Source organism: Stegastes partitus, unplaced genomic scaffold (genome assembly GCF_000690725.1).
Source record: "Stegastes partitus isolate 25-593 unplaced genomic scaffold, Stegastes_partitus-1.0.2 Scaffold769, whole genome shotgun sequence".
NCBI classification, from domain to species: domain Eukaryota; kingdom Metazoa; phylum Chordata; class Actinopteri; family Pomacentridae; genus Stegastes; species Stegastes partitus.
Genome location: NW_007578500.1, coordinates 36,519 through 49,823, shown reverse-complemented (window position 1 = coordinate 49,823; position 13,305 = coordinate 36,519). Strand labels below are relative to the sequence as shown.

Here is a 13,305-nt window from a genome sequence, read left to right as displayed (position 1 = left end):
AGGTGGAGCCTCTTACTGTTTATTACTGAAGTGCTTGGAGGAGGCGTCACTTGGAGTCTGAGCATTTCATGTTGGCAAACAGAGAGCATTGTGGGGGTTTAGCTAGTAAAGGGGCACCATGACAAAGACTTTTGGGGTGCTTAATGACCCCGACCAGAACCAGAACTCTTTTCCAGTGCCATATGTTACAGATTTACATCTGCGTCCCAAATCATGCGTCTGTTTAGAAAAACTGATCAAATTAAACTGTTTATGTTGTCTGTCGTTGAGAAATTAAAATACCTTTGATTTAAGAGAAGAGGCTAATTCTCCTAGCTAAACTAGCTCGTTGGTGGAACGTAAATTGTTATAATCCAAAAAGCATGACTCAAACTGATGGATTTATTTATTTTATTTTGCCTAATTGAGTCCAAACATTACTTTTTAGACGCCTCCTTGATCAGCTGCTCTTAAATCTAGAAGCTCAGTTTTTCATCAAAACAGGAAGTCAACGAGCTAACAGAGGCTAAAAGGTTCAAACACAGTAAACTATGATTAAAGCGTCCTCCGTTTGGCAGCGCCGAAGCTCGCGGATTGCTCGACCAATCAGGACGCAGGACGGGAGGTCGGAGGTCGGCGAGTCCTCCATCACCCCGAGCGGCGCGCTTCATTATTCACGGCTCACCAGAGAAACGCAGCAGCTCGACGCTCGGAAACAGTTCGGTCCCAGAGCAGCAGAGCTATTAGCAAAGCAGCTGCAGGGAGGAAGGATCGCCGAGCTGCAGCTCAACCCGTCGCCAACAAACGGCGACGGCGTTCCTGAGCAGGACGGGGATCAAACTAATCAAACATGGAGCGAGCGGCCAAAGCAAACCAGAGCCGTGGTCAATACATGAAGTCTGTTTCCTCCACTTCATCAGATGCACGGCTGCAGGAAAAAGAGCTGATTTACTACGACTTAAACTTTCTGCATAAGTTGGTTTGAAGCAAGACTTAAGTTGAGTTAAACCCCCAAAGACTTATAATTGGAGCAAGTTAATGTTACACATTTATCAAACTTGTTTTCATAATTAAGGTGATTAAGTACCCAACATCTAAAAGTTCCTGTTCGATTAATGAGGAAAAACTAGTTGGAACAACTTAATATTTTATGAATAAACAACTTCTGTTTATGCTTCCAATCATTAAATAATAAAAAAATAAAAAGTAGTAGAAAAGCTAATCTCGTGAACACAGCGTAGTTTGTTGGTTGTACGTATTTCAATTAGACGTTTAAAAGACAGAAATAGTTAAGAAGAAGTTAAACAAAAACTTTTTTTTTTTTTTTTTTTAATGAATCCACTTCAAAACTTTAAACATAAAGAAAAAGCTAATCCCACTGAGTCAATGGAGTTCGTTGGTTTAACATAAATTCAGTAGAAAGACTGATGGAAAACTGTTGTAATAATTTAATTTTTGTACCCAACCATTATTTCTTAGAGTCCATATTCAGCCTACAAATTAATGTTGGATGATTTAACAAAGACGTTGGTCGAGTCCATTTTTTTTAAAAAGCCACATTAGCTGCTTTCAAACTAAATTCAAGTTGAAGAAACTTTAGAAAATTGGCTTAAAAACATCATTTTTCTTACAGACTTGATAGTGGAGCAACTTAATTTTAGAAATTTGCCAACTCAGAAACTTCAGAATTATGGGAAATTAAAGTAAAACAAAACAAAACAAAACCAACCCTTTAATAATGAGAGGAAACAACAAAATTTAAGCTCAGATAACTTAATGAAATTAGTTTAACAACTTTATTTCTAAGTCTGCTCACTGATATACCTACAAACACTGGAGCAACTTAAACTTGACAACTTAAAAACTTTTTTTTTTTATTAATTCAGGTAATTATAATGTAATTTCCAACATAAAAAAAACTTAAATGACAAGAAAACACCACTTGGAACAACCAAATTTATAAATAATCAGTTTAAAATCTTTGATGTTAGAGGTGAAACTAATTTCCTGAACTCAATTTTACTTGTTGGTCGAACAGAATTTCATTAAACGGCAATAAAACTAAAACTAAAACAAAACAAAACAAACAGCCCAAATCTCTTTTTTTACAGTGCAAACCAAGCGTGCAGCAAACACATCAGCCGAGTCAATCGCCACGTTATCTTTCAGGTGATTCTTCGTTTTGCATTTTGCCGCTGTGCCTCCTGAATGGGACTGTGTGAATAATTAACCTGTAAATCTGGGTTCAGGGCTAATCGGAACCGACAGCTGCAGCGCCACAAGTAAGTCAGCGGCGCCGGCTGTGGAGTTAAAGCCGACAGAGATGATTAACTCGCTGTCATCGGCCATAAAGTGTGCAGCGACGAGCAAATATCTGCCTTACAGTCGTCCCGTCGGGTTTTCTGCACCAGAAAAAAGGGAATTAAAGGTTCGTTTCGTGCTTTTTTACAACAGCGGCGCTTTGCTTTATCACCTGGACGGTAGAAACAACAGCACGCAACGAGAAGAGGCAGGAAAATATTAAAAATGTGTGATTGTTTAGATGCTGAATGTTGTTTTAAAGTCATTCTCAGAAGTGGTTCAGCTCCACAGTGTGTCCTGAAAGTTTCCCAGAACCAGTCTGCTCCTCATGAATCTGCACAAATGTTACTGGATTTAATGTTAAACCAAAACCAAATGAGACGAACCAGAAGCTGCAGATCTGGAAAGACAACACAAGTTCTCACACGTTCCTAACAGCTGATTGAACGGTCGGTTCTCACAGGTCTGACAGCTGACAAACAGACACTGGAAAGCATCGGGTTCTGGATAAATCCGAGCATGAAAATAAGCGTCGCTGAACTCCAGACTGAGTCTGTTCTGCAGCAGAAGGTCGACGATTCGATGGAGAGTTTGCACAAACGTGACAAACGTGAAACCATCAGAGAGAAACTGTTCAGAGAATGAAAAGCAGCAGATTGTTTCAGAAGGACGAGCAGCTCGACCCACTTCATGTTTATTCATCTTTTTAATGTTCTCACCTCGTTTTTGAATCAGACGGTGTTTGGTGCTTTGGCAATATTGTTAACCTCAAGTTCAGCCAATAAAGCAGAATTAATTGGAAAAATAATAATTATTAATATTGACAGACAAGGAGAGAGAAAGCGAAGCAGCTCTACAGTGAAATAAAAGAGAAAATGTTAAAACACGGTGGAACGCTGTATCGTTTAAAAAATGTAAATAAAAATGAAAATATGAGTAAAATAATGACATTTGTAATCTGATTTAAATACAGTTAAACTGGAATTTTACGGATACACATTGTAAAATAAAAAAAAGAAAATGTATTTTTTTTAATTTAAATAATTTTTTATATTTTTAACGTGGGCATTATGTACAAGGGTTTTCTTTTGTTTGTTTTTTTAAACAGTCAACATGTAAACAATCCTCTTTCCTGTGTTTTTACTAGATATTACCTGTGATTTAACAAAACAGGGAAAATCTGCAAAATAACTGTTAAAAATATCTGTTAAGCAATTCTGATGATTTAAATACAGTATTTACAGCATTTTATGATCAAACATTGTAAAATAATTCATTATTAGTTGTAAAAATACATATTTTTGATGGAACATCATTTATAGCTTCAGCCTGTTTTTTATTTTTCAAGCAACGTGTAAATTCATTTACTTTTTTGTGTATTTTTTCTGGTTTTTATCTGCAGATTAACAAACGGAAAAACCTGTAAAATAACAGGTACAATGTTATTTTACCATTTTTATTCCTTCAATAGACTTAGTTATCTTTCAATAATAGTAAATAATAATATTTTTGCTGATTTAAATACAGTAAAAAATATGTTATTTTATTGATCAAACACTAATTTGTAAAAATACAGATTTTTGATGTGAACATTTCCGGCTATTTACATGTAAATGAATATTTTATTGTTTTTATTGTAATTTTACTGGTTATTATTGGCAATTTAACAAAACAAGGGAAGTTTGTACATTTAACAGTAAATAATTAAAAAAATTACTGTTAAAAAGTTGATTTTTTTGTATTACCAGCTGGACCTTTAAAGTGTTTTTGCAGTTTGTGTTTCCTCCGTCTGGCTGCCTGACGTAACTTAAACCCGAAGTCAGGTTGTTGCACGTGTACAACATAAAACAACTGAACTTCCTTTGATGCAACACAACAGACGCTCTGATTCTTTATGCTGCAGCTGAAGCATTTATGTCCTCGGTGTTGAACCACCTTCAGCAGTTTACGTCCACTCATGTGTTTCCTGATCGCAGCCTCAGCACCTCTAACATGTTTGGTCACCTGAGGGCTTCTCTGTTCTTCAAAGTGGTTTTCTTTTCTTTTTCTACGCTGGGATCTTTGAAGAACATCTTAAATCTCCTGCCTGCAAACTACTCCTACGCTGGAGTTTCGGAGGGAAAGCATCCTTCACTGATGTAACGTAAAGAAACGCTCTCTTCCTCCTGCATCGCACAACTTCTTCTGCCGCCGCTCTCGATACCATAAATGACAACACTCCCATTTCTACGACTCAATCCCGACGCAGGTTTTTAAGGACGGAACTTCCTGATCTGACTAATAAATCTCGACCAAAGCCTGCCGTGGAACACCGACGCCCCGCCGCACTAATAAAGTTGTTCCGGGCGGATTAACGGCTCCTGACAGGAAGGTGAGGCAGCAAACCGCAGACCTTCAGAACAGGTTTTACTAAAAGCCGATTACGCCGGTGCAACACCCCGAGGTTTGATTTTTTTTTGCAGAAATCTTAACTAAAACAACGCACCTCCGAATATGGCCGCTGCCCTGCGTCTGGACGGCGACACCAGCTCCTTTACGATCTGTAGGACCTGCATGCTCACGGCAAGGCGGTGGCGGCGGCGGCGGCAGTCGGAGGTGCCACGGGGCGGTGGCAGCCCATTCTCGCCCTGCCGCCCCCGACAACAACCTCATCCCTCCTGGGCTCCACCTCGGGACTCATCTCCTAATCCACATCCTCCTGGGTGATCCACGTTCTTCAAGAGAAAAGAAGCCGGCTCCCTCCTGTCGGGCTTCAAGACATGCTGACAAACTCCACTCCTCGGATACTCTGTTCTCCCGCAGAACAGCTCCTGAAGTCAACCGCTGGCAGCTGCTGAAAGTAGACGCTCGGAGGCACTCTGCAAACTGGACGTGTTCATCTCCGGTGCAGGAAGAAGCAGCGGTAAGGTCTCTCTTTTTATTTTTCTTTCTTGCCTTTTCCACCTGCTGGCTGCTGTGCATCAATGGACGACCAACTCCGTCTCATCCGCCTCCTCCGTCGCCTCCTCGCCGGTCCTCCCTCTCACATCCTTTAAATTCAAATTAACGAGCGCCTCCACTCCCTCCCTTCCTCGCTCTCGCTCTCTCTCTCTCTCCCCTCATTGTGTCGTCGCTCGCCTCCCCTCCCTTCCCTCCGTTATCTCGTGCACACTTGCTGCGAAGCTGTGAGCAGAATGTAAAAAAGGGGGGAACAAACGCGAGGTGATTTGCGGCATCGGTGGCGCCGTCGTCCGGAGGTTACGCCCTCTCACATCTTCAAAACCACCTTTTGTCTCTTGCATATTTGTCAAGTTGGCGATGAGCTGCAAGCAATACCACGCGAGGACGCATCCATCTCAGTTTGTAAAGTCCTAAATAATTTACTCTTGGAGCCGACGTCTCACCACTTCTGGGCTCTTTTGCAGCTTTCGGTGCAACAGAACACGCTGTCCCTCGTCCTCTGTGAACTCTTCACGGGTTTGTGGTAGAAAAGTAGAAATCAGAAATCTCTGTTGTGTCACTGCGAGAAAGGACAGATGGTTTCCTTGAAACAGGAGAATAAGCTCTCTCTTTGGGACACTCACAAGATGTTTTTCCACATAAATGTCAAGAAAATTTGAAGCTGACTTTGGAATTGGCTCAAAAAATGGACAAACAACGACTCGTTTCCATTAACTGTAAATAGTGTCATTAAAAGGTAGCAGTAGAGGCTGCCTGTAGAAGGCGGTAATGAAACCAGCTGTTTGGCACCGACTGAAAAACTACAACTAGCAAAAACTTCGAGACATCTTCAGAAAATTGTGTTCAGTCGGGCGAGTTATGCTTTTACGGATCCAAAAATGATCCACAGAAGAAAAAATAAGTTCAACCAGTTGATCAGTCATGTAGGTTGAATGTTTGCAACGTCAAAACATGAAGTGAATTAACTCTTTAAGTCAAGAATCATCTCAGGATAGCGTCAAAACTTGAGTTTTATCACATTTTCAGTTTCTACAAAAAAGATTTAATGCCATACCTCAAAATATGGCAGGACAAGTGACAGAAACAGCTATTGTTGATGTCTTAACAATAAATGAACGCTAGATAGAAAATGTTAGCATTTTTCTCATCTTCACACAAGCTGGTGATTTAGATTTTTAAAAGTTGCAAAAGGTTTTTGCACACAGACTCTCCAGTGTGTTCTTCTGAAGATGTTTAATGATCCAACAAGCAGTTCTAATGAAGCTACTTTAAAGGTCTAAGTCAGTTTGGACGGTTTCTCGTCTTAAAAGGCAAATATCTTCATGGGGTTCCTCAGGGATCCATCATAGAGCCTTCGATCTTTTCCCAAAACATGCCACCCTGTCTGTCTAAAATTGTGTTCCTATGCAACTATACTGCTTCTCATTTGTGATTTAAAAGGTACGACTATGACGTAGTTTGAAGGCTTTACAAAGTCTGCGTAAGGAGGTAAACAGGGAAGGACGGATGTAGAAGCCACCAACAGAAGTTTAACCTTGGAGACCAGAGTTTACATCCTTCGTAGGACCATCGTTTTTAGACTTTAAGCTTCATTCTCATTTGTCCATGTCTGCTTTTTACTTATTTGGTTGGATTTTTGTCACCAAAACCACATGGTGTGGTGTCAGCAAAGGGTTGACACCTTTACAATGACAGCTACATGTTAGAAGGTTGTTAGAGGGCTGGTTTAAGAAATCGACCTGCTCAGATTTAGGAACATATCGTGGTTGAGGTTAAAATAGGATCCTGTCACAATATGTTTCCTTTTTCTGGTTTACCAGAGTGACAAGTCATGACATCTAAAATAATATTAACACCTCCAAAGGCTCGTATAAGGTTCATGAGGTTCACCTCTTGTTTCAGGTTTCATAAACTTTTTATTTTTACTTTTACTGACTTCAGGAACAGATTCCTCTGCACTTGTTTTGCACATGAGGCTCATTACAGTCTTTCTGCTTGTGCCAAGTGTAGTTTTTTGTTCTATATCTGCTGCTGCTTCTTACAAAGTGGATTTTCAGCCTTCAAATGTGCTTTTAAACGGCCCGACTTTACGAGTGGTTTGTACCATAAAGGACAGAATTAAGCTCTTTTTGAACAAGGTCAAAAACCTGCCAGTGTAGAGAAACCACGTCAGCCTCTTTGTGATAAAAATTCACCAGTTTTTCTGCCATTTTCATGTTTAATCCTGATGTTTTCTACATACGGGATGAATCTGCATGCAAACACTATCCTGTCCTAAACAATGCCATCTTCCCGTTACGTTTTGCCTTCCATCAAGACGCTGACGATCCTTTTTTTCTATATTTTTTCGAAATAACACGACACAGAACGACATTTTCCTGCATCACTGGCAGATCTCCACTCGCTTGTTTCCAGAAATCTGGACCCTTACTGCTCAATTACAGACAAATTGGCCGATAAGATGCCCAGAGACTCCCATCCGTTGGTTCTATTAGATTAAACGTCTTCGAACACCACATGTATGATAACAGCGTTTGGTAACTCTCCACCTCTAAATGCATCTTTTTTTTCTCCTCCATTACTGCGTCTCTAATCGGTCCACATGTTGCTCCTCCTCCCTCTAACTGCATCAAGTCGCTGTAATAAGTCCATTTGTCCGCCCGGTGTAATTTATTTATCTTCCACCAGGGTCGGGCTGATTCTCCCAACGTGTTCTGCTGATGTTGACGTTTCACTTGAACCGCTCTCCGGCTGGTGTCGCCGGGTTCTGACACGACGGCGCTTCGTTAAACAACATGTGTACTCAATGTAAAGCCGAGGCGCGCTCCGCTGACTGTAAATGGGAAGCTAATGAGACCGAAATGACTCGAATCTGCGTGAATATGAGAGTAATTGTGACATTTAGAGTTCTGTGATTTAAATGCTAATTCGGTCGCGTTTTCCACCCCAGAAGTTAGACACAAATGACTGGGCTTTTTTCTGTAAATGTTTGCTCTGTGCAGTTAGAAACTGAACTCATTGAATCCAGAATAATATCCTGGAGCACTCAGAGCTTCTTGTAAACACGAATAACGAAGCTAAAGTGTTTAGCGGCGCACAATGAATACAAAGAAGTCAATAAGGGAACAGAAAAGTCAAGGAAAAAGTAGCGCTGGGTGATATTTTTCATGATTTTCTGACACTTTACGGACAAAACAACTAATTTATTAACCAATAAAAGGGCCAGAGATCAGGGCCAAGCTTTAAAATTGTTGGTACTGGTACCACTGGATGCCTTATTCTTTGTTTCAGCTGCTACATGGAAACAAAAACCACAAGTTTGGGCAGAAAGCTTTGAATAAAACACAGCAGCTCTGTGCAGAAGTCATTCAGCGTTACAAAACTCTCCGTCATGGTGCCCGTTGTTAGCTTAACTCCAACAACGCTGTCTGTTTGCCAACACAAAGCTTCCTGGAGTCTGACTAACTGCCTCCTCCTTCAAAATAAATGATTATATTACAATAAAAACATGCTATTTTTGCTAAATAATTTAAAACATAAATAAATAAACAAACAAAAAAGAGCTAATTAGTAAAAACGCAGCAAGAGTAAAGTGAAACTACATCTTATCTACAAAAAAAAAGAATAACTTGAGCAGGACATCCATTGTAATAACTGTCTTGGTGAAAAAAATATGACAAAACTAAATAGTACAACAAAAAAATAGTTTCTTACTAAATAATTAATCATGAACATAAATTATTAAACAAAAAAACAGATAAGTAGCAAAACGCGGGGCGCCCGTGTAGCTCACCTGGTTGAGCGGGCGACCCATGAACAGGGGCTACAGTCCCCGACGCAGCAGTTGTGAGTTCGAATCCCGCTCACGACCCTTTGCTGCAGGTCTCTCCCTCACTCTTCTCCCCCCTTTCCTGTCTCTCTCCACTGCTCTACATAAAGGCAAAAGCCCAAAAAAATATATTTAAAAAAAAAAAAGTAGCAAAACGCAGCAAGTAAAAGGTGGAAATATTTTTAAAACATCAAAAAAAAGAATAATATTACAATAAAAAAATGTTATTTTTGCATTGAATAATTTATAAAAACAGAAATAAACAAAGCAAAATGCAAATAAAAAGCAAAACTCGATCGGGACAACCCTGGAATAAGAATGTACGACTATAAAAATACATTATCTTTATAAAATCGTTCAAGAAATGAAGAAATTATTGTTAAAAAAGCAGCAAGCGAAACACAATAATCTACCGTTTTATTAGACATAAACAGATTCCCGGCCGCTCGTCTGCTGAGCGATGATCTCTTCTATCTCAGACCCTGAACGTGACCTTGAGCGGCGACACTCCACAAACCTTCAAGGTACATGAACACACCACGACGTCGCTGCTGCGTTAAACAGGATGACACACACACGAACGCCGTCAGGCCGCACACACACACACACACACACACACACACACACACATCCACGCCAACACGCCAACACGCCGACAGGCCGCGCCCACCCAAGGACGGAGCAGAGAACCAGCTCCATCTTTTAATGGAGTCACTGCTAAACACTCCGGCTGCTTTTTTTCCAACCTAACGACACACATGCGGCGCTTCATGCGTCCTCCTGATGAAGTGCCTCTTCTTTAGCGTCCGTCGATCCTCCGGCACCGACTCAGAAAAGTCCAATTATGCTGGACCGACTCTGCGGCTGCTGTTGCTATGCCTCAGACCCACCGTTGCTAAGGCTGCGACCCGCCTCATGAGGTGAAAGCGTGGCCTTTTAGCGAGCACGGGAGCGGCCACCTTTCAGCGGATGCAGTCCTCTTGCTTTTGGCAAATTAGCCTCAGAGCTGAGAGCTTACAGACGCCGAGCTTTTTGTTTTCTGTGTGAAGTTATGCAGCTAACGACACTGCAGGGTGCAACAGGGTGAGGACCTGTGGTCTCAGCTCTATAATTATAATAAAGTATCAAATTAAATTTGCTTTTTTGAGTTATATAATATAAAACAGTGTTATTTCCATGTTCAGAACTGTTAAAACTAAAGAGAACCGAGTTGAGAGACTTTAACCTTCTCAACTCCAAGCACCGGTTTCTTGGCGTTTTGTTTATTTCCTCCCGTCACATTTTTACTCACTGTGGGCTCATTTTTCACTGCAATATAAAATCCTGCACCTCTATGGAAACAGAACAACCACAGCGAGCAGGAGAGAGAACCAGAAATGCTTTTTTTTTTTTTGGTGTATCTCAGTTTTGTTGTGCTATATCTTATAAAAAATAAACAAAAGTTGAATTTCTTTGATTATTTGTTCAACAAAAACTGAAAATAATCGAAATAAACGGCTCACAAGTGGACCCAATAATGAAAAACATGGTAGTTACACATGATAGAGGTATTTTACGACATGCATTTATACAAAATCTACAAACTAAGCATTTATTTTAATTGTTTTTTTACACATTTCTGCACCATCCAGAATGTATGAGGACAACACTGCTGCAGTTCAATCGAAAACTCCCAGATTTTTTGTCGTGCGACCGTCGCTCACAGCTGAGTGGATCATGGCTTCTTCGTTGCATTGACGAGTGCAGAATTTTTTAGTTTTTACAGAATATGGTTTCAGCAAACTGTTTATTTTTTGGGGCATTTTTTTCCAAAGCGACATGTAGAATAAAATGCTTTCGATGGAAAAATCACACTGTTATGATTAAATTTGGGAAACTCTCCTGATGAAACAACACATCAGGCATAAATCTGACCATGTTTTTTAGGTTCTAGCTCTGATAAATGGTGCAGTTTTGTAGATTTTTTAAGCACAACATGCATTTTTAACCCACCAGTGTGCTTTCAGGATCAGAAGATTAATAGAGTTGATTCTCTGTAGACGAGCTCTCATCATCACTTCTCTTGTTTCTCCTGTCGGAGCCGTGACGAGAAAGAACCTTATTTTGGAGTCATAACCTCGTCCAAACTCATGCGTCGTACAGAGAATATTAAATACGACGGCGGCAGCCTCAGAACCGGGCTCTCCGGAGCGACGCAGCGCTCCAAATCCACATTACACGTGAAGGATGTTCCTCTTTCTCCGAGGCTGAGCGGTTCTGTGGAGGCCCGGCTGCGTGTCCAACGCCGCGGCGCCGCTCGGCCGGATTTGGAATTACCTCCAACCTCATCCTCACCTTTCACAAGAAAAAGCCCCGAATCAATACACAATCTTTGAGGTTTGTTTTTTTTTATTTTGAGCGGCGCTGCGTTCTGCATTCCGAGCACATGTGAGTGAAACCGAGAGGTAAAAAAAAAAAGGTAGAAGCACCTGCAGGGATATGGATCGAGCCGAGTTTGAGGGTATCGATGCAGCCCTCCTTCAAACAGCACCCACAGGTCCGCGGCCCGTCCGATCAATAGGCCCTCGCCGAGCCTTCGCCTTAACACCCACTTGATTAAAGCGGGGAGAGATAGCGCGAGTGTGGTCGAGTCGCTGATGCATCGCTTCCGTAATCTACAGCGCAAGATAAGAGCTCCTTCAGTCGGGCCGGCAGCAGAGACGACGCCGGGATTGGGTCGTCAATCTCAGGACGGCGGAGAGGAAAGACGCTGCCAACAGGTTGGAAAACACCACGAGGGGCTAAAAGAGGCTGTTGTGGGTCAATACAGGGACCAGTAGGGCACATTATTTAGCCCAATTAACCGTCTGAACCCCGAAACTCAACGAGAGGTTTGAATATTTCTAAAACAAATCATTTATCAGAAAAAATAAAACCTTTCGAACCATAAACGTAACCAAATCCAAGCCTAAAATCAAGCTAGTTCGTCAAAATCACTTTATTCTACATGTGCCGTTTAAAAATTCGCCAAAAATAAATCATTTGGACTAACCCCATTCTGTCAAAGTACAAAAATTCTGCCATCCTCGACGCAACCGTGAAGCCTTTCATGACTCATATGCGTTCAACAGTCACGTGACAAAAATTCAGGGAGTTTTCGGTTGAACTGCAGCCTGTGTTTGCACATTTAAACTGCTGCCGCGTGGTGTCGTCGGCTACTGCAGCCGTGATAAAGATAATTAATTAATTAATAAGCCATAAACAAAACCAATTGTGTGCCAACAACTACAGAAGAAGAAACAAACAAAACTTTGCCAATAGATGAGAAAAACAAAGTCTTGTAATTATTCTCATATCAGCTGATGTCGGCCGTGTTCGAGGTTAAATATTCAGTCTGAGAAAAATGTAAAACCGTGGTTCTGTCTCTCATTGTGCACATTCAACCTCAAGCGAGTATAAAAACTTTTCTGCAAAACTGGGGCTGTTTGTTCAGCCCCTGCCTCTTCCATTCACTTGTTCTAATGCAATGCTTCAAAAAGCAGCAAAACATGTGGCGGCGACACAGATAATAAAGGACGCAGCGATACAAAAAGAATATACGATTACTACCAGAATAAAACATGACCAGAAAAAGACAAAAAAAAAAGGGCAAAAAAAAAAAAGAAAAAGAGAAAAGACTCGGCGGCTTTAAAGTCCTGACTGTCACCGTTTCTCCAGATCTGTCTTCACTCGTCACAACATGAATGAATGAACGACGTCTCCACCGACTGCCATGAAAGACGCCAGAGAGAAGTTTCTCAGCTTGACGTCTTTGTCTCCTCAGAAAATGACAGAAACATCCACACCGCCGTGTTTCCGGCCTTGCGTCGGCTTCATCTCCACAACGCTCTCGACAGGAGGAGGTTTGTTTCGGGCGGCGCAAACAAACCACGTGGACGCGAATGTTCTCGCCTCCGCTGTCCTAACGTCCTGTTGGAACGCTGATTGAATCAGGATGGCCGCTGATCGCTCAGCAGGTTGATTAACGCTGCCTGTCGAATGCAGAAGAGACGCCGCGGACGCTAACGATGCTAACAGCTCGTCACAGCGTGTGCTGGCTGCTACATTAGCTCACGCTTAAACTTAGCGAACTCACACGAGGTAGAGGGGAGCTGCAGATGTTCGGCTAACAAGCTAATGCTAATGGGGGCAACTTGACAACTGCTGGAAAGAAGTCGATCAAAACAGTAACGATAAAATGAGCTAAGCATCCCCACATTTTTATCTCCTGACGTCTT

At 41.4% G+C, this 13,305-nt stretch overlaps 1 protein-coding gene across 2 annotated transcripts in view; it reads right to left on the bottom strand.

Annotated features, from left to right (window-relative positions):
* Nucleotides 1–13,305, bottom strand: part of usp6nl (USP6 N-terminal like) — a 109,356-nt gene that overhangs the window by 59,749 nt on the left and 36,302 nt on the right. The window lies entirely within an intron of this gene.